At 37.2% G+C, this 21,332-nt stretch overlaps 1 protein-coding gene and 1 long non-coding RNA gene across 2 annotated transcripts in view; one reads left to right on the top strand and one right to left on the bottom strand.

The window, feature by feature from the left end:
- The window catches only part of LOC148956247 (general transcription and DNA repair factor IIH helicase subunit XPD-like), a 68,283-nt gene that overhangs the window by 36,742 nt on the left and 10,209 nt on the right, over positions 1-21,332 (top strand). The window lies entirely within an intron of this gene.
- On the bottom strand, positions 4,509-6,675 carry LOC148956248 (uncharacterized). Its single transcript, XR_016142500.1, has 2 exons — positions 6,614-6,675; positions 4,509-4,676 (listed from the first exon to the last, which is right to left on the bottom strand). It is a non-coding gene; the product is annotated as an uncharacterized LOC148956248 (long non-coding RNA).

The raw sequence follows: 21,332 nt of genomic DNA, 5'->3' as shown, positions 1-21,332 counted from the left end.
AGTATATAAAAAAATTTCTCTCACAGAGAATCCAACCCGGATCTCCCGCCTGACAGTCAGAAACAGCGACCATTGTACCACAGAAACACTATTTATATTGTTTTAGTCTCTCGTATCTATTTTTGACGCAAGCAAATCCCCACACAACTTAATATTTCGTTTTTCAAAAATAGGGAAGGGCGGATCAGATTAAGCTGAAATTTTGAGGATAAGCTCCCAGGCCCCAGCAAAGCTTATTCACTAAATTTCAACCCGATCGGACAACGTTAAAGGGGGGTTGTGGTGGGAAAAATTAACATGGGCTCTTATAGGAAAACGAGGTTTTTCGTAAATATAATTCGGGGGATAATTTTTTCGGTCTGAAAATGTCAAAAGGCCCTAACAGGTCGAATTCCGCTTCAAATGAGTCCTCAGTCACCCAGCTTCAGTGCCAACTGTGGCCGGTAGGCGTGGCTGATAAAAAAAAAAGAAATGAACTTTAAGTGGCTATATTTGTGTTTTGGAAAACCGGGGAGGAGTGATCGGATTGAGCTGAAATTTCGAGGATAAGCTCCCGGGCCCTAGGAATACTAAACCTCTAAATTTCAGCCCAATCGGACAACTTTAAAGGGTGGCTGTGGTAGGAGGGTCGAAACTTCCGGCCCACTTTTACCCATGAAGATAAAATCGGAGGGGGTGAAATTTTGCACGTTTCTTAGTTGGAGCTTGGGCTACAAAATGCGATCACTGCTGTCTCTCTGCGACCGCTAGGACCGGAAATCGCTTTACATTGTGGTGGGTCTCCTCTTTAGAGGCACAAGTGTGCTTCATTAATTTTCAAGGTAGAAATAAATAAAGCAAAATCTGAGAGTTCAAGCCTCAGAGATGAGGATAGGGATTTCGTGCATGGTGTACCACCCAAAGAAGAAACCAAAGTACTTGGAACAGTTTTCAACAACAGTTGGAAGAAAACGTAAAAAGTAAATTAGAATGAAATTAGAAGCATTTTAAAAAAGTCAATTTATCATTTAAACAACTGAATTCTAACTAGACACCAGAAGGCTCCGCATTTAATTATTTCTGTATGCCCTATAATATTGTATTCTTCAACAGTTTCTCGACCAAATAAAACTGCATTGCGGGAAATAAAAAGAATAATTTATACAGTCGTATTTAAAATAAAGTACCAAGCCAAATTAAAGAAAACGGATTTGACTAGTGGCCGAATTTTTTATGAAAGACAGGTTTTAGTTAGTTTTTTTTATATATATATATAGGTTAAAAAAAGAATGCTTTTATTCGCAGGAACTCATAATCACATAAATCAACGGAACTCTGAATCACAAAAATCAAAGGAACTCAAAATACATTACTTCGACATTTCCACAGTGTTGCTTCTGCAACATGGACCGTTACTGAAGCTTGAGCATCAACCAATCAGCGTCGGGAAACTCAACTGAAACGTGTTCGCAAAGAAATTTTTTTCAGTAACTGGTGCCTGTGAGGGGTTCTCTTTCGTAGTTTCTGGATACGTCGAAAATGTGTATCACATTAATCAACGGATCTCAAATTACAGAAGCTCAGACAAGTATTCCAGATAATTTTGGAAATAGCAATCAGTCAGACTTTTGACTTCATTTTCCCAAAAAACATTATCAAATGGTATCTTTTGTATTATTATAAAATTTTATGTCCATAACACAGAGTCACACCATGATAGTCAAGTAATGCCAAGTTGCCCTTGGAGCTGATAATAATTGTGGTGGTCTTTCTCAAGCATGTGAGGTATTGGCATTCAGCTAAAAACTGTTCCTCAGTTTTGTCTCGAAGACTATATGGTCACTTGACTTGAATAATGCCACGTGGGTCTCTTTCGCATGTGTCAAATACACGTCTATCAGGAGACGTGGCAAGCCAGTACTCAGCTGGTATCACAATCCCACAGTCCATAACCACAATGTCCCTTCCTCTTTTTTTCATAGTTTTTTTGTAAATTCAAACAGCAGTTGCTTCATGCGTCCTGCCCCACTTTACAGCTGGGTTTCTATCCAAATTTCGATCTGCAAAGTTAGACGAAACTGATTTTTTGCTCCAAGGAGTGACCCTTTTCACCACCAAGCCGAATTTGCTGGAGGTAAGTCGAAACTTACGTGCACGGAACCACGTTTCACTTTCAGCCTGTCTGCGAGAATTTTTTTCAATTTCTTTGGCTTCTGATGCTGATACTCTTAAGGAGTCTATCACTTGCTGCTGTTTTGGATCAGTATTTGTCAACATGTAACTTCCTGTACGTTCATACACAGGAAAATCAGGAAACTCAGCAGCCTTGAACAATGCACTGGTTACAACACTGAGATTGGTTATAATACTACAAGTAGGATCATCTATTTGTAAATGGTTGGTCAATGTTGACAGCACTGGGCATTCTAATAATCTCTTCTGAACAAACTTGTCCTGGGAATATTCTCCTCTTTCAATGACGTCTTTCAATAGATCTGTAAGAAAATAATTTTGTACAGGTCTACTTAATACAAAAATACAATTTTTAGCATGCCTTGGACTTCAAACTTAAAGTGCTTGCATCAATCTGGAAATGAGAGAACCCGCAGCGTAGCCAGGATTTCGTTTCGGGGGGGGGGGGTGTCATTATACGTAATTTCGTAGTCAAGAAAGCAAAAAATGGCAGTAATTGTAGTGACGGATCCGGGATTTACGATGAAAGGAGGGGGGGGGGAAAGAAGTAAACATGAATTACTGTTCACGCGAAATTTTAATTATAGGCAAGGTAAACCAAATACCTTTGGACAGTAGTAAGGGGTGACGAAAATGTGCGGACTAAGTCAAACCTGTGCAGAAAATTTTGAGGTTTGAAGTGGTAAATATATCTATTTTGGGCGAGAAGATGGTTTGAAAGCAGTGCTGTCTGCCGCAAAGCAGCGGAAATTTTAGAACCATCTATAACTAAAAAGTGTACTGTCCCATATATTTACTTCTTTTACACCTATCTTTGAGGATGAAATTACCTTAAAACTAGTGTTGTGCAAAGAGTCTAAGTTTTAAGAAAATGTCTAGTAAGAAATTTAATTTTATAGTTTTTTTTTATGCTCATAATTTATTTGGTTAATAGTCAAGGATATAAAAGTATGTTCTGGCATTAATCACTACATTTTTGGATTTACCAATAAAGCGTGCATTTTTTTTTTTTATGAAAAAGTAATTAATCTTTGGCTCCTTAATGCCTCCCGCCTACAGGACCTAATATTCTGTGCCAACTATACTATTTTGATGACCATTGGATGGTGTAGATTGCTAATGAATTGTCCTGTCAGAGCCAAATAGCTTAATTTTTCTGTTGAAAATGCATTTTCAAGTCTCTATTACAAAACCAATAAAAGAAAAATTCCTCTGGTGCAATGTAACAACCCATCCTTAGTTACGCGACTGATGATTAGTTCCAGGGTTTTCAAACAGTCTGGAATAAGCAATTTAAGGTATTACAAGAACGCCGTCGCCCCCTTCGGACTGGAAAAACTTCAAATTTTATGGCATTTATGACAAACTTTACCAGATTTCAGAACGAGGGTGATCACACCTATCCCCCCTAATATACTCTACGGACCTCAGCAACTCAGAACGCCCATGGAAAAGAATATGTAAAAGTTTACTAAACACGATAGGCATTTATTTAACATGTCTATATGTGGTCTTAGTCCTGTGCACGTGTAATTGAAGTCATGAAGAAAAGCGTTTGAGATGCAAGTCACAAAAGAGACTCAAAGCAATCTTAACACATGGACCAGGGCAACTACTGAATTCCCCAGTTCAAAGACTAGACAGATGCCCAAAGGAAGAGCAGAGAAATGCAAAGAAAAAGGTTTTTCTCATCATCGAAATGTTCACATGAGAGCCATCTCAGGATCCCAAGTCCAGGTACAGCTTCCATTTGAAGATATAATTTTTAAACATAAGTTATTGTTTCTGAGAGTAAAATAAAATTGCTTTAGTGAATCAGATTTACCTTAATAAAAAAACATTAACAAAAATAAACAAAGATTATGTAACAGAAACTCTGTCCTATCTGAAAATGCAGATACAGCTGGGCTAAGGGAAGAACTAAGTTGCACAAATCGCAATCTCAGACTGAGACAATCATCTTTACTGACCCGCAGGTCATATAGCTGCGCTGTTTTTGGAGTTGACAGTCCTCCTTCCCGAACTTGGCGAATGTCAATGTCCATCACCTTTTGTGGCTCAAGATCCTGCTTTCTCATGTAATTCCACTGTTGAGGCATCTTGGTGCGGCTCAGGGAGGCAGGGATTTCTTTGTACTTCCGACTTTGCATCAAACTGATAATTTTCAAGAGCGACACCAGGTGATTGCAAAAAACATTTCCAGCAACGCATGAACAAGCACTGTTGATAATCTGACTGTCACATGAAAGATAGACTTTAATTGAATGTGGCTTGTCCCTCATTTTAAAACTGAGATAGCAACTCCCTTTTATCACTAACCCTTTATTTCAAAAAAGTCAGTCCACTTCTAAAATATGCATGGTTTCTAGGTCCATATATTGCTCCACCAAACAGCTGTAGCTTCTCTTGAGTTGCTGGCTGGCTGAATTTGAAGCTTTGTAATAATCTTCAATAAAATTGTCTGAGATAAGTGGGACAATATCAAGATTTCTGCACCACTGGCCCTAAAAAATATGAGAAAATTAGAGTTGACAAATTTTGTACTGATTTGTTCTTCAAATAGACATATGCCTAGGCCTAACCAGTTAAACTGAGGAGATTTGAGTATGGTTTTTGGTTATGAAATGACTTCATAAAGTTCTGTGTGTGTTGTAAGATTAAAACTACTCTGGGCTGCTTTATATCAGGGGGTGAGGGGGGGGCACCACCAGCACCAGACTAATAAAAAAAAATAAAACTGGATGGGACGGGTATTGACAATCTTGGGAAATTTCAGGGGGGCCAGGCCCCTGCCCCCCCCCAAAACATGCCACGACTTTAAATTATGTTTTTAGGAACTCTGAGATACTTTTTTGTGACAGACATACAGCAAACTTTTTTTTGGAGATCTGAGATCAGACACTGGAGGCCAGAGTGCTAAAAATACAAATTTATACTCTTGTGTTTGGTGTAGCCCGAGGAAAAGTTAGAAAAAATGCAGCTATCCTGCTGCTGAAGGAAAAGTAGGAGAAAAACAGATTAGGATCAAGGTCAATTTTTAGGAGAGGAAGAGGATTATTACCATGTGCTGAATTACTGGGACTGGACTTAAATCTCCCTGATAGCTGACCACAACCAGGGCCAGAACTATGGGGGAACAGGGGGCAGCTGCCCTGGGCACTGAGTTGTGGGGGCGCTAAAAGTGTCCCCTGTAACTCTCCAAAGTTAATTAATGTTTCCAAAAAACATATTTTGAGTCTGTTCTAGGGACAGAAACTAAGGGAAGGGGATCCTGAGCTCCTAAAAACCTCAAATGGTACAAGTCTCAGCTAGGTCAACTCATAAATTCTCATTCACAACACAAACATAACTGAAATTTTCAGTAATATGTGCTCGCTCTGCAAAACTCACTTGTACTTTTCCTTGGATCCAATATGTTCATGGAACAAAAATCAATTAATCAAATTTAATTTCATATTGAATTAATTAAATAAAATTAACTGAATTATTTGAATAATTAATTTGAATTCAGTTTCAAAATAAATTCCAAATAGCTTATATTATATAAGTCAATCATTGTTTTGTATTCATATACTCAAAATCTAGTTACTTGTAAAAGCAAGGCCCAGTGACATTGTCAGGGGCAGGGGTATCACGAAGGAGGGGAGCATAATATTTATTTTAAAATTATTTGCTTTCCTACAAAGAAATCTGAGATGCAAATGAAAAAAAAAAATACACATTTTAGTAGGAAGTTTGAAAATTTTCCAGCACTTTGCACCAGAAAATACCATTTCAGACCATCCAATTATTTTATCTGCTGGCGAATAAGCAAGGAAACAAACTGACAATATCCTTGAACTAAATTTATAAAATGTGATCCTTCGCGGAAAACTATTAGTTAATGATTATTATATTTGGATTCAGCATGAAATTCTAAATGGAGATGTAGGTCTATCTCTTAGTTACTTTAATATTCCATGAATGGAAAAATTTACCAAAATGTTACCACATGATGCTTGTACAGTTGGAACACAAAATATTAACCTGGCTGGACAGAGAGGACTTTCTAGAAGGGCACTGACCCCAAAACCATCAAATCATCATCACCTTTGTAGCAGAATCTAGCCTAAGTATTCTTGGTACTGATTCACAATGTTAATTTCTAAGGGTCAAATTTTCCTTAAAAACTGGAAAGCCAACCCAGGTTCTTAGGTCATAAACATGTTAAAATTATTGTAGAGACTATGTCGGATCTTTCTGTGTCATTTTGTTAAGTTTTTTGCCTTTTTTGGCACCTAAATAATTGTTTGTAATTTTCAAGTTGGAGTGCATGAATGTCTGGGCAAAGATATAGCTTTGTACAGGCTAAACCTGCTACCCAAGCTCAGGAAAAATCAATCCAGAATGCAGGTGATGTACAACCTTGCTATTAACAAGATTATCAACAAAATTAACTCACCAGTGCCTTCTGAATTTCAGGAAAGTCCATGATAAGTTCCATGTTTGCACAACAAACCTGCCACCAATCTGGCCAATTTTAGCGCAGCTTAGCACGTCAGTCTTAAAAGCGAATAATGTCTATAGACCGGATTCTTTTTTGAAGCGCCACCCTCGGAGAGAAACAGAACTACTCGTGACAGCCCGGTTGTTGGTCCAACTCTCTCATCTGTAAACTGTCAGAGGAATAAAGATGAAAATAACACCAACAGTCTACTTATTTGGTCTTCTTCGAGTCTCATCAATTGGAGGATCATACTGTTGTGGTCCCTTGTGAAAAGAATCTTGGAAAAAATCCCGAGACCTAAAACTACCTGACAGTGAGTAAAAACAGCTTCTTTTAGCCTTTAGCCCTAACATAGCATTTTCAGCTCCAAAGCCTGGTGAAGTATTTGGTGAGTTATAGGTTATAAAAAGCCTGATTGACTTGTAAATAAGTCAATGAACTATAAAAAGTGGCCTAGACTGTAATTTAACTTTGGGTGGGGAATACGAGTGGTTAAAAGGGCTATCTACATGGTATTGCCTGATAAGTTTGTTTAGGCCTATTGCTATGCAGACAATGCACCTCCCTCCTAATGGTTCAGATATGGTCCTGAACTATATAGACCATTTTTTATTGTTTCTGTGTTAATACAGGTTTAATGGACCCATAAAAATCACTGTAGGCTTTAAGGGATTTCAAAGAAGTTAATGAATAAAAATTTTTTTAAATGTGTTTAACTTTGGGTTGGTAAAACTAGTTGTTAAAAGGGCTATCTATGTGGTATTGCCTGATAAGTTTGTTTAGGCCTATGCTGTGCAGGCAGTACACCCTCTCCTAATGGCTCCAAATATGGTCCTGACCTATAGAGGAACTTCAAAGGAATTGTTGAATAAATATTATTTAAGACGTAGATAAATATGAAGAAAACTATGGTAATGTAATCAATAAAGTGTATTACACTTTATAAAGGAAGACTGTTATGGTCTTATTGTTTTCTTTTTGTAGGCCTACCCATTATATATCTGATAGACAATCAGAGGTAAAATTTCAGCAGTTCATATTATTGACTTACAAATAAAGTAAACATACTACTTTAGGCCCTTTTTTGGCAATAAAAAAATTTAATTAAATTTTGGGTCAAATGTAAAAGTCCCCCACTCCATCGGCTATATATACAAAGTAAGTTAATTGTTGGGAGAATTAGAGGAAGGGGGGGGGGTATATATGAAAATAAAATAATGTTTTTTTACTAATAAAAATTTAAACCCACTGCCCCTCTTGGGACCATATATAACCTGACTTAGTCTAGGCCGATATATAGGTGGGGGTAAAATTCATTTCTGAAAAAAATTATTGTTATATTTGGAAAGAGCATAAAAAAGGCATCATGTAGTATGTTTACTTTATATGTAAGTCAATGATATTAACTGTCAAAAATTTAAACAATTAGAATTAGAGTGGTGTTTTCTGGGTGACAACTGTCATGCTGAGAAAGTATAACTTCAGGAATTTAAAAGTTCCAGTTGTATTGACAGGTTTTAGGATTTAGTTGTAATAGCACTTCTTCTTACATTTAGAAAAAGTAACAAAGGGATAAGAATTAATAAATTTCTTTTTTTTTAACCTTGGTCCCATTAGGAGTATAGCTCCAGCATGTAATAAAATTCTATTTAAGCTACTTTTGGCTATCTTAGAAAAGGGATAGGTTAGGAAAGCGAAACTTTCAGGGATGGGTCTATAGGCTGAAGTATGTACTGGGAAGGTGTTCTGAAGCTCCTACCTCTAATCCCCCCTCTCGAGGGCCCTGACCTTTGATTTTGATTGAAACCTTGCAAAATAGATCTTCTAATTAAATGAATTACAACAACAAAATTTTCAGCTTCACAACTTTGCTCAATCCCATGTATTAAGGCTTTAAAGATACACAAATAAATTTCCTATTTTAAAAAAAAACCATTGATATTGCTTAAAATTATAATAAAATAACAGGAATTGTATTTTCAGAATTAAAGACAGAGGAAAAGAAACCAATAACTGAAAATTAAGGTAAAGACTTGTTTCGTCAAACTTCAATAGGTTCTACCGGTTATGTAGGCAAATTTCAGGATTCTGTGGTAGGAGAAGGAGTGGAGATAGGTAAGTCAAACTACCAAACCAGGATAAAACATTTACAGTAGATCAATCTATCTTTTTGTTAAAATTATAATTTATATACTTTGGGCAATATTGGTTAGGGGTTAGGTTAGGAAAAATAAACTTTCAGGGTTGGGTCTACAGTCTTAATTGTGTCGTGGTAAGTTTTTATGAATCACCTCCCGCCACTCCTACTTCTAGAGGGTCCTGACCTTTGATGACCTTTAAAAAATCTGTGTTATAAAAGTGAAACCTTGCAAAATAAATCTTTTGCCTAAATAAAGTACAAAAAAGATTTTGTTAGATTCACAGCTTTGCTGAATCCCAAGTTATAATGTGTTAAATTAATGCAAATACATTTACTAAATTTTGAAAAAAAACCCATTGCTTAAAATTATAATAAAATAACAAAAATTGAATTTTAATAACTAAATCCAAAAAAAAAGAAACTGATAAATAAAAATTAAGTTAAAATGTTGTCTTGTATAAAGTTCAACAATTATAGACTTGTCATGTAGGAAAATTTCAGGACCCTCTAGAGAGAGAAGGAGTAAAGGAAGGTGCTCCAAAATACCATCCTGTGACTTACTTCAGCCTGTAGATCCATCCTTCAGAATTTCATTTTCCAAACCTAACTCCTTTCCAATATAGCCAAAAGTAGCTAAAGTATAATTTTATTCCAGCAATGTATTGGTGGAGGGGGGGCAAAAACTACATATTCATTGGATATCTTATATTTCATTTTGTAAAATTTATTTGACATAACTATGGTCATCCATGTTAATCATTAAATTTTATAGTACTTTATAAAGTACTGATATTATGGCCTTAGTGTTTTCTTTTTTCCCCTGCCATCCTCAAACAATATCCACTATTTTTCATACCAAAGAAAAATTAATAGTAAAATTATAGTTTAAATGATTGTTGCTATCTTACAAAGGGGTTAGGTAAATGAAACTTTCAGTAATGAATCCAGGACCAAAAACACAATCTAAAAAGGTATTACTAAGCTTCCATTTTAACCCTCTTCTGATTTCCAAGTCTTAGAAATTTGCCTGCTTGGCAGGTTATACCTATTGAAATTTTGACAAAACAACATATTACCTTAATTTTCAGTCATCAGTTTCTTTTTCTGTGGTTTTAATTCTGAAAATGCAATTCCTATTATTTGAGTAGAATTTTGAGCCATATCAATGGGTTTTTTCTAAATTTAGGAAATATATTTGCAGATCTTTGAAACCTCATGAATTTGGGTTGAGTAAAGTTGTGAAGCTGAAAATAATTTTCTTGTACTTAATGAAAGCAGAAGGTCTATTTTGTAAGGTTTCAGTGTCAGATCAAAAAGATTTTGAAAGGTCATCAAAGGTCACTGCTCTCTAGAGGGGGAAGGAGTGGAGGCAGGTACTTCAAAATACCTTCCTATGACATACTTTAGTCTACCTGTCCCTGAGGTAAAATGTTGTTTTGTTGAAATTTCAAATGGTGTAGACCGTAGACCTGTCAAGCAGACAAATTTCTAAGACTTAGAAATCATAAGATCGTCAATGTGGAAGCTTGGTAATACCTTTCCAAAGTATGGTTTTGGCCCTGGATTCGTAACTGAAAGTTTCATTTTCCTAACCTAACCCCTTTTCAAGATAGCAAAAAGTGTAAACAATTTACTTACATTTCTGTCAGTTAGCAGTGTAAAACCTCTTAAGAAAACAGAAAGATAAATTCTCCCCTTGAATGTTCCTGAAGATGACTTGAAGCTTGAGCCTTAAGGAACAATGGTAGATTAGCCTCCTCCATATCATGCAAATAATTATCCAAGATAAGAACAATTTATGTTTGTTTCTAGTAAGTAATTGTAGTAGGAATTTTAAGCGAAATTCATAAATCCTGTATTTTTGTGGGGTAGGGGGGACAATAGGGATCTATATCAAGCGAGTACAGGGGCCTGAGAGACCGCATTGTGTTGTATCACAATTTTGGGGGGGGGACTGCCCCCCCCCCCAAACAACACCCCTGATTCTGACTTATATTTTTGTTTTTACGCATTGAGTTATTCAGTGGTTCGTGTTTTGCTTCACATATCTATTTAAATTTGATATTAACTTCACTTTGAACCTTTCTCCTTTTTCTCATTTCACTCTGTGATAAAAGAGTACCACATCACTGTATCACTGTATCACAGTATCACTCTGTGATAAGATAAGAGAGTACCACAATTGAGTGTTTGATTCACTCATCTATCTAATTGAATGATGATGGGTTCTGATGAAGTTGTGTTACCTTTATCTTAAAGTATTACTTATAAATCAAAAGAGGAGAATTTGAAAGTATATTTTTCTTCTTTACATTAGTTACTTCAGAGCAAATTAAGATCCATCTTGATCTGTGAAGTGATCCATTTTTTCTAAAAAAGTTCTTTCATATTCTAATAATTCTAATAATCACGTTTGAATAATTTGGGCAAAGATGTGACTAGGTTTTGAAAAATTACGGTTTTAGTATCTAAATAAAAAAAGAAAACTAAAAGGACGTGCTTGTACACCTCCCAAATTTTCTGGAATTGGTTGTGCTGTAATTTTCTAGTTTTATGAAGCTTTTCTCATCTACCCACCCAACCTCCTGTGCTTTATTGAGATTATATTCTTTGGTGTCGATCATACTATTTTGACGACCACTGGATGGCGAAGATTGCTAATGAATTGTCCTGTCAGTGCCACAAAGCTTAAAAGTCTCTATTACAAAAAACAAGAAAATCCTCAGGAGCAATGTGCCGAGAACGTTCCTTAGGGGGGCCGTTGCCCCTTCGGGCCCCCCCCCTCCTAGTGCCGCCCCTGCCTTCACCTCGTTACAGTAGCTTGTAATACCGCCAAAAATTATCCGTGTAGACTCACCAGACAGTCCCCTTCAAATCCCTGTCATCAAAATCCCCTTTCAACGGAATGAAAAAAATTATATTTCTGAAAAACCCAGAGGTATCCATACTTTTTACCCTTCACCCTTTTGGTTGTCACTGAACTTGCATGGTCGGTGAGCAGAGCAAGAACACTACTACAGTCAAGAGTCAATGATTAGAGTTTTCACAATCCTTAGGGGCTATCACTTCCTACCCTTCAATGCAGAATATGCTCCAGGTCAAAAATTAGTTTTCCTCCCCCTAAAGAGGATTCAAGCTTGCAGTTCTATTTTTAATTAACTGATTAGGGATACAAAGGCTACTTGAGAGATTTTGGGAAGTGATGAGCCCTGAGGATTGTCGAAAATCTGACTGCTCATCAGCCCTTGTTACAACTATCATTCTAATGGTGGAATTATATTTCAGGTTTCCTTTAACAAGCTTCCAAGTGATAAGGATCTGAGAAAGGAGTGGCTTGTGAAGATTCGAAGAGATGAAGGTCCCTTGTTCCAAATCTCAGATGCCTACACTAGAGTATGTTCTAGACATTTCAACACTGAGGACTTCTATGCTGGTTTTGCATCTGGAAGAAGAGAACTCAAACCAGTATCTATCCCAAGTATTTTTCCTTGTACAAATGAATCATTGTTCAGGCGAAAAGCTACTAAAGAAAGACAAGTTAGTGAGAAACATCACAAAGACCGGAAAAAACTCAGTGCTGAGATTACTCAAGTTGAAGATGTGTCTGCAAGCGGGCTACTGCACACTATAACAAGCGAGGAACTTTTTGGAAGTGGTGAAGGCGATGAACCTTGTGAAATTGGTGAAATAACTAGCTCAGGGAATGTTAGCAGTACCAGCGATAATGTGACTGCCAGTTTAGTATCAAGAGTTAGAGAACTAGAAGCAAAGGCAAGGTATATGCAAATTGCACTGCAAGATAAAAAGAAAGAGATGGAAAAACTGCAGCACATTAATATGGACATAAAAAGCAAACTCGTTGCCTCTGGTCAAGCTTTGAAAGATGGTACATTTACTTATGCTAACATGAAAAAGGATAACAAACTACTGCAGGTCTATACTGGGTTCACCTGTTCATCTGACTTTGAGTCTTTTTTTGAATTCATCAACTGTGGTGAAAGTGGTGAAAATGTGAGACTCACTGAAGCTCATGTGAGAGATCCCAAAGGTTCAGCTAAGAGACGCAACAGAAAGCTCTCTGGACGTGATCAGTTGCTTCTTGTCCTTTGCAGGCTAAAAGTGGGATTATACAAACAAGACCTGGCATTCCGTTTTTCAATTAGTCAGGGGACCATTAGCAAAATCCTTGTGAGCTGGATCAATTTCTTATATATACAGTTGGGAAGACTTGTTCTCTGGCCGTGAAGACAATATGTCGACAGAAATATGCCAGATGACTTTAAAGCTGAATATCCCACAACTCGTGTTGTGATTGACGCAACTGAAATTCAGTGTCAAGTTCCTTCGTCATTCCTAAATAAAACTGTGTCTTATTTGTCATACAAAAGTCGGCAGACTAAAAAAGGTCTCATTGGCATTGCCCCAAACGGCATTGTGACGTTTGTATCTGAGTTGTACGACGAGTCCATCTCTGATGTAGAACTTGCCAAAAGATGTGGAATCCTGAAGATGCCATATGATGATGGTGATAGTATAATGGCTGATACGGGTTTCCGCATACAGACTGACTTGCCTTCTTGTGTAAGCCTAAATAGTCCCCCATTTCTTCAAAAGGAGGGGCAATTTGCAGCTGCTGATGTGATTGAAAGACAGAAGATTGCCCGCCTCTGAATACATGTTGAGAGACTCATAATGCATATTAAGTGCTATGGGATCTTAAGAGAAACACTCCCAGTTAACCTTGTTCCAGTTCTGAATCAGATGTGGACTGTTTGTTCCATAATGACAGTCTTTATGAACCCCATCATCATCTCTTCAGGTGAATAAGATATACCAAGTGAATACTAGTTATTTTTTTCATTCGAGTCTACTTTTATTTGAAGCATATGCCGATCCTATTCTTAAGTATATTGAAGGGTAAATAAAAGTAATTTAAATAGAGGATACACAAATAAAAGTTCTAAGTTTTTTTTATTATCTAACATTATTTACAGAAACATAATATTTTTTAAAAGCAAATGATACAACCGAATATTATTGTAAAACTATTTGAAAAAAACTACGTTTTCTAAAGAGTTAAAGAGGCCGAGTCACACGTTCAAACCTTAAAACGTACAGGGATTAGGAGGTGCAGTTGGGGGGCTGTCGCCCCCAAACCCCCGCTTCCGTATATGACAGGGGCTGGGCTCTCACCGCCTCGCTCTTTATGCTAAAGTTTGACTTTCACACAACTATTTTTTAAACAAAAAAAACATTATCGAAAATAGCGCGGCGTTGAAGAGAGCACATCCCAGTTCAGATACGGAAGCTAGGGGTTTGGGGAGGGGCGCCCCCCCACAGCCCTGCCTAAAACCAGCAATGGTTAATGTTAGTACTGTTGTCTCAGCCACTGTAAAATGGTATAAAAATGAGTTTTTTTAAAAAAATTTATGCACTTTTTTTTACATTTTATTATTTATTTTTGCTTGACTAAGTGTTAGCTTTTCTTTTCAGGTGTTAATGTTGGGGGGCTGCCGCCTCCCAAACCCCCCGTTTTTGAAAATTCTTGTGTTAAGGCTTTTAATTCCTGAATACTCAAATCAAAGGCACAGTAAGATTTTCTTTTTTCAACTTTTCTTCAAGCATGTGGGTATACGGCATGTTATCAAAGCAGTGGAGACTTACCTGTAACCTGAAGGCCGACTGTGATATTTTTTTGGAGACGCCTTTTGAGCTTAATTAATTAAAAGATTTTATTTAAAAAAGAAACTGAGTTTCTTTTTTAAACTTTAAATTCAGTATATAGAAACATTTTTCTGACAGGCAATCCAACCCGAATCTCCCGCCTGACCGTCAGAAACCGCGACCAGTGTACGACAGAAACAGTAGTGATATTGTTTTAGTCTCTTGTATCTATTTTTGATGCAAGCAAATGCCCACAAAACTGGATATTTGGTTTTTGAAAAATAGGGAAGGAAGGATCGGATTGAGCTGAAATTTTGAGGATAAGCTCCGAGGCCCCAGCAAAGCTTATTCTCTAAATTTCAACCCGATCGGACAACGTTAAAGGGGGGTTGTGGTGGGAAAAATTAACATGGGCTCTTATAGGAAAACGAGGTTTTTCGTAAATATAATTCGGGGGATAATTTTTTTGGTCTGAAAATGTCAAAAGGCCCTAACAGGTCGAATTCCGCTTCAAATGAGTCCTCATTCACCCGGATCCGTTGCCAACTGTGGCCTGTAGGCGTGGCTGATAAAAAAAAGAGAAATGAACTTTAAGTGGCTATATTTGTGTTTTGGAAAACAGAGAAGGAGTGATCGGATTGAGCTGAAAATTCGAGGATACGCTCCCGGGCCCGAGGAATGATTAACCTCAAAATTTCAGCCCACTCGGACAACGCTAAAGGGGGGCTGTGGCCTGAGGATCGAAACTTCCGGCCCACTTTTACCCAGGAAGATAAAGTCCGGAGGGGGTGAAATTTTGCACGTTTCTTAGTTGGAGCTTGGGCTAAAAAAAGCGATCACTGCTGTCTCTCTGCGACCGCTAGGACCGGAAATCGCTTAACATTGTGGTGGGTCTCCTCTTTAGAGGCACAAGTGTGCCTCCTTAATTTTCAAGGTAGAAATAAATAAAGCAAAATCTGAGAGTTCAAGCCTCAGAGATGAGGATAGAGATTTCGTGCATGGTGTACCAACCAAAGAAGAAACCAAAGTACTTGGAACAGTTTTCAACAACAGTTGGAAGAAAACGCAGAAATTAAATTGGAATGAAATTAGAAGCATTGTAAAAAAGGCAATTTCTTATGGAAACAACTGAAGTCTAACTATACACCAGAAGGCTCCGTATGTAATTATTTCTGTATGCCATATAATATTGTATTCTGCAACAGTTTCTCTACCAAATAAAACAACATTAAATGAAATAAAAATAATAATTTATACATTCGTATGGAAAATATAGTACACAGCAAAATTAAAGAAAACATATTTGACTAGTGGCCGAATTTTTGATGAAAGACAGTTTTTAGTTAGGTTTTTTTTTATATATATATATAGGTTAAAAAAAAAATGATTTTATTTGCAGGAACTCATAATCACATAAATCAACGGAACTCTGAATCACAAAAATCAAAGGAACTCAAAATACATTACTTCGACATTTCCAAAGTGTTGCTTCTGCAACATGGACCGTTACTGAAACTTGAGCATCAACCAATCAGCGTCGCGAAACTCAACTCAAACGTGTTCGCAAAGAAATTTTTTTCAGTAACTGGTGCCTGTGAGGGGTTATCTTTCGTGGTTTCTGGATACGTCGAAAAGGTTTATCACATTAATCAAAGGACCTCAAATTACAGAAGCTCAGACAAGTATTCCAGATAATGTTGGAAATAGAAATCAGTCAGACTTTTGACTTCATGTTCCAAAAAAACATTATCAAAAGGTATCCTTTGTATTATTATAACATTTTTTGATCATAACAAAGAGTCACAACATGACAGTCCAGTAATGACAATTTGACCTAGGATCTGAGAATAATTGTGTTGGTCTTTTCTTAAGCAGGTGAGGCCTTGGCATTCAGCTAAAAACTGTTCCTCAGTTTTGTCTCAAAGACTATATGGGCACTTGACTTCAATAATGCCATGTGGGTCTCTTTCGCATTGGTCAAACACACGTCTGTCAGGAGACGTGGCAAGCCAGTACTCAGCTGGTATCAAAGTCCCACAGTCAATAACCACAACGTCGCTTCCTCTTTCTTTCTTAGTTTTTTTTGTAAATTCGAAAAGCATTTGCTTCATGCGTCCTGCTCCACTTTACAGCTGGGTTTCTATCCAAATTTAGATCTTCAAAGTTAGACGAAACTGATTTTTTGCTCCAAGGAGTGACCCTTTTCACCACCAAACCGAATTTGCTGGAGGTAAGTCGAAACTTACGTGCACGGAACCATGTTTCACTTTCAGCCTGTCTGCGAGAATTTTTTTCAATTTCTTTGGCTTCTGATGCTGATACTCTTAAGGAGTCTATCACTGGCTGCTGTTTTGGATTAATATTTGTCAACATGTAACTACCTTAACGCTCATACACAGGAATATCAGGAAACTCAGCAGTCATGAACAATGCACTGGTTACAACACTGAGATTGGTTACAATACTACAAGTAGGATCATTTACTTGTAAATTGTTGGTCAATGTTGACAGCACTGGGCATTCCAATAATCTATTCTGAACAAGCTTGGCCTGGGACTATTCTCCTCTTTCAATGCCGTCTTTCAAAAGATCTGCAAGAAAATCCTTTTTTAAAGGTCTACTTAATACAAAAATAAAATTTTGAGCCTGCCTTTTGATTCAAACTTTAAGTGCGTGTATCCCACTGGCACGCCACGCACCCGCAGCACAACCAGAAGAGCGTGTCGGGGGGGGGGTGTCAGTATACATAATTGCTTATTCAATAAAACAAAAAATGGCATTAATTGGAGTGACGGATACAGGATTTACGATAAAAGGAGGGGGGGGGGGAGAAGTAAAAAGTAATTCCTTGTCTCGAGCAATTTAAATTATATGCATGGTCATCCTAATTCCTTTGGACCTTAGTAAGGGGCGACGAAAATGTGCGGACTAAGTCAAATCTGTGCAGAAAATTTTGAGGTTTGAAGTGGTAAATATATCTATTTTGGGCGAGAAGATGGTTTGAAAGCAGTGCTTTCTGCCGCAAAGCAGCGGAAATTTTAGAACCATCTATAACTAAAAAGTGTACTGTCCCATATATTTACTTCTTTTACACCTATCTTTGAGGATTAAATTACCTTAAAACTAGTGTTGTGCAAAGAGTCTAAGTTTTAAGAAAATGTCTAGTAATAAATGTCATTTTCTATTTTTTTTTCTGCTCATAATTAAGTTGGTGAATAGTCAAGGATAAAAAAGTATTTTCTGCCATGAAGCACTACATTTTTGGATTTACCACTAAAGCGTGCATTTTTTTTTTATGAACAAGTAATTACTCTTTGGCTCCTTAATGCCTCCCGCCTACAGGACCTAATCTTCAGTGCCAACTATACTATTTTGATGACCATTGGATGGTGTAGATTGCTAATGAATTGTCCTGTCAGAGCCAAATAGCTTAATTTTTCTGTTGAAAATGCATTTTCAAGTCTCTATTACAATACCAATAAAAGAAAAATTCATCTGCTGCAATGTAACAACCCATCCGTAGTTACGCGACTGATGATTAGTTATAGGGTTTTCAAACAGTCTGGAATAAGCAATTTAAGGTATTACATGAACGCCATCGCCCCCTTCGGACTGGAAAAACTTCCAATTTTATGGCATTTATGACAAACTTTTACCAGATTTCAGAAGGAGGGTGATCACCCCTATCCCCCCCTAATATACGCTACTGACCGCTGCAACCATGAAAGCCATGTAAAACCTTAAATAAACTTGTATGGCAACCCCTTTTGCTTTATTGGAATTTGTTATCTGTTGTCTTATTCCTTGGCATGTGTCCTGATAGTCCTGAAGCAAAACTTCTGAGATGCAAGTCAAAACAGCAACTCACAGCATGCTTCACGCATGGAACAGTTCAGCTACTGCAGTCCCCAGTTCAAAGCCCAGAAAGCTGCCCAAAGGAAGAGCAGAGAAATGCAAAGAAAAAGGTTTTTCTCATCATTGAAATGTTCACATGAGAGCCATCTCAGGATCCCAAGTCCAGATACAGCTTACATTTGAAGATATAATTTTTAAACATAAGTTATTGTTTCTGAGAGTAAAATAAAATTGCTTTAGTGAATCAGATTTACCTTTATAAAAAAACATTAACAAAAATAAACAAAGATTATGTAACAGAAACTCTGTCCTATCTGAAAATGCAGATACAGCCGGGCTAAGGGAAGAACTAAGTTGCACAAATCGCAATCTCAGACTGAGACAATCATCTTTACTGACCCGCAGGTCATATAGCTGCACTGTTTTTGGAGTTGACAGTCCTCCTTCCCGAACTTGGCGAATGTCAATGTCCATCACCTGTTGTGGCTCAAGATCCCACTGTCTCATGTAATTCCACTGTTGAGGCATCTTGATGCGGCTCAGGGAGGCAGGGATTTGTTTGTACTTCAGACTCTGCATCAAACTGATAATTTTCAAGAGTGACACCAGGTGATTGCAAAAAACACTTCCAGCAACGCATGAACAAGCACTGTTGATAATCTGAGTGTCACAGGAAAGATAGACTTTGATTGAATGTGGCCTGTCCCTCTTTTTAATACTGCGATAGCAACTCCCTTTTATCACTAACCCTTTATTTCCAAAAAGTCCTTCCACTTCTAAAATATGCATGGTTTCGAGGTCAATATATTGCTCCACCAAGAAGCTTTAGCCTCTCTTGACTTGCCAGCTGGCTGAATTTGAAGCTTTGTAATAATCTTCAATAAAATTGTCTGAGATAAGTGGGACAATATCAAGATTTTTGCACCACTGGCCCTAAAAAATATGAGAAAATTAGAGTTGACAAATTTTGTACTGATTTGTTCTTCAAATAGACATAGGCTTAGGCCTAACCAGTTAAACTGAGGAGATTTGAGTATGGTTTTTGGGTATGAAATGACTTTACAAAGTTCTGAGTGTGTTGGAAGAGTAAAACTACTATGGGCTCCTTTAAATCAGTGGTTGAGGGGGGGGAGCACCAGCTCCAGACAAATAAAAAAAAATAAAACTGGATTGGCCGGGTATTGACAATCTTGGGAAATGTCAGGGGGGCCAGGCCCCTGGCCCCCCCTAAACATGCCACGACTTTAAATTATTTTTTTAGGAACTATGAGATACTTTTTTGTGACAGACAGACAGCAAACATTTTTTTGGAGATCTGAGATCAGGCACCGGAGGCCAGAGTGCTAAAAATACAAATTTATACTCTTGTGTTTGGTGTAGCCTAAGGAAAAGTTAGAAAAAATGCAGCTATCCTGCTGCTCAAGGAAAAGTAGGAGAAAAACAGATTAGGATCAAGGTCCATTTTCAGGAGAGGAAGAGGACTATTACCATGTGCTGAATTACTGGGAATGGACTTAAATCTCCCTGATAGCTGACCAACCCCAGGGCCAGAACGAGGGGGGAACCGGGGGCAGCTGCCCTGGGCACTGAGTTGTGGGGGCGCCAAAAGTGTCCCCTGTAACCCTCCAAAGTTAATTAATGTTTCCAAAAAACATATTTTGATTCTGTTCTAGGGACAGAAACTGAGGGAGAGGGATCCTGAGCTCCTAAAAACCTCAAATGGCGCCCTTCTCAGCTAGGTCAACTCATAAATTCTCAGTCACAACACAAACATAACTGAATTTTTCATTAATATGTGCTCGCTCTGCAAAACTCACTTGTACTTTTCATTGGATCCAATATGTTCATGGAACAAAAATGAATTCTGGTAATCGATTAATCAAATTTAATTTCACATTGAATTCATTAAATAAAATTAACTCAATTAATTGAATAATTAATTTGAATTCAATTTCAAAATCAATTTTGAATAGCTTATATTCTATAAATAAATCATTTTTTTTTATTCATAGCCTATATTCAAAATCTAGTTATTGGTAATAGCAAGGCCCAGGGACATTTTCAGGGGCAGGGGTATCACCGAGGGGGGTGTCATAATATTGATTTTAAAATTATTTGCTTTCCTACAAAGAAATAAGAGATGCAAATGAAAAAAAAAATACACATTTTAGTAGGAAGTTTGAAAATTTTAAAGCACGGTGAACCAGAAAATAACATTTTAGACAATCCAATTGTTTTATATGCTGGCGAATAAGCAAGGAAACAAACTGACAATATCCTTGAAATAAATTTATAAAATTTGATCCTTTGCGGAAAACTATTAGTTAATGATTATTATATTTGGATTCAGCATGAAATTCTAAATGGAGATGTAGGTCTATTTCTTAGTTATTTCAATATTCCATGAATGGAAAAATTTAACAAAATGTTACCACATGATGCTTGTGCAGTTGGAACACAAAATATTAACCTGGCTGGACAGAGAGGACTTTCTAGAAGGGCACTGACCCCAAAACCATCAAATCATCATGACCTTTGTAGCAGAATCTAGCCTAAGTATTCTTGGTACTGATTCACAATGTTAATTTTTAAGGGTCAAATTTTCCTTAAAAACTGGAAAGTCAACCCAGGTTCTTAGGTCATAAACATGTTAAGATTATTGTAGAGACTATGGCGGATCTTTCTGTGTCACTTTTGTTAACTTCTTTGCCTTTTTTGGCACCTAAATAAATGTTTGTAATTTTCAAGTTGGAGTCCATGATTGGCTGGGCAAAGATATAGCCTAGTACAGGCTAAACCTACTACCCGAGCTCAGGAAAAATCAATCCAAATGCAGGTGATGTACAGCCTTGCTATTAACAAGATTATCAACAAAACCAACTCACCAGTGCCTTCTGAATTTCAGGAATTTCCATGATAAGTTCCATGTTTGCACAACAAACCTACCAACAATATGGCCGATTTTCGCGCAGCGTTGCAATTCAGGTGGAAAAACGAATAAGGTCTATAATAGGT

The sequence above is a fragment of the Artemia sp. Qi Xiang Cuo genome, chromosome 1, assembly GCF_049724085.1.
Source record: "Artemia sp. Qi Xiang Cuo chromosome 1, ASM4972408v1, whole genome shotgun sequence".
Taxonomy (NCBI): Eukaryota; Metazoa; Arthropoda; class Branchiopoda; order Anostraca; family Artemiidae; genus Artemia; species Artemia sp. Qi Xiang Cuo.
Note: the sequence above shows the minus strand (reverse complement) of the source record. Positions and strands in the feature narration are given on the sequence as shown.